General features: G+C 51.7%; 1 protein-coding gene across 1 annotated transcript in view; it reads right to left on the bottom strand.

Moving 5' to 3' along the window:
* ZFYVE9 (zinc finger FYVE-type containing 9) overlaps positions 1 to 368 on the bottom strand; it is a 44,050-nt gene extending 43,682 nt beyond the window's left edge. The window contains exon 1 of the mRNA XM_072420754.1: positions 139 to 368. The gene's annotated coding sequence lies outside the window, so the exon portion shown is untranslated. The remainder of the gene's footprint in view (positions 1 to 138) is intronic.
* Between the last annotated feature and the right edge of the window lie 686 nt (positions 369 to 1,054).

The following is a 1,054-nucleotide window of genomic DNA, read 5'->3' as shown; positions in this document are numbered from 1 at the left end:
AGGACATGCTGAGACTTGTAGTTCCCCTGCAGAAGCAGAGCCCCAGCTTCCCCTGTGAGGTCAGTGATGTGCGCGGTGCTGCCCCCTAGAGGCGGACTATGCATGTACCCGTCTTTGCCCTTGTTGCAGGCTACTTACCAGGGGGCTCCTCATGCCGGGCTGGCGGCACAGGCTCCCGCTAGGAGCAGCTCCGTTCTCCGCCTCCCAGGCTGCCGACACTTCAGAACAATCCGCGCTGCGAAGTAATAAAGGCCTGTGGCCACCTGTTATCCCCGCCGTCCGGCTCCTGCCTGCTATGCGGCCCGGCTCCGTGTACCCCCAGCTCCGCTGTCACTGCCATGTCCGGCCCGACAAGAAGAGAGGCGGGGAACAAGAAAGGACGCGCAGCAGCCAGGGGACACGAGCGACACATGCCGGAGAGGAGGGAGTACTGCAGGCAGCCTGCAGAGCGGAGGGATGGGGCACGTGGCGTGCAAAAGCCTGGCACAAATATATTCATCTACGGTATAGCAAACCTGGCCAACACAATGCCTGCTATCATGGGCACCCTATGGCTGCAATTATCTCTACTGCTGACTCCTAAGTCAGCAAAAGGGGAAGAGGCAATGGGGGCTCCAGAATAATAGGGTGGCAAGATATGGGAATAATGGCTTGATCATAGGGCAAATAAACATGAAAAATCACCAATTATCTATAACAGAATGCAAGATATATCTAACACATATTACTTGTCTTACAATTAAATTTTAACAACAAGAAAAAAGTGGCATATGCCACAAGGCATGATCACAACATGCTCCATGTATATGGCATATAGATGGTACAATGCCCAGTACAGAACAAGGTAGTGGGGAATATAGAAGGTACAATGCCCAGTAGAGGATAAGGTGGTGGGGAATATAGAGGGTACAATGCCCAGTAGAAGATAAGGTGGTGGGGAATATAGAATGTACAGTGCCCAGTATAGAATGAGGTGGTTGGATACATGTTCCAATGTAGCACCATCACTGATCAGAAGTCCCTATTGGCATCACTGACTTTCTCAACTGCATAC

The sequence above is a fragment of the Pyxicephalus adspersus genome, chromosome 8 (genome assembly GCF_032062135.1).
Source record: "Pyxicephalus adspersus chromosome 8, UCB_Pads_2.0, whole genome shotgun sequence".
NCBI classification, from domain to species: Eukaryota; Metazoa; Chordata; class Amphibia; order Anura; family Pyxicephalidae; genus Pyxicephalus; species Pyxicephalus adspersus.
The sequence above is the reverse complement of the archived record's forward strand: the minus strand, read 5'-3'. Positions and strand labels throughout refer to the sequence as shown.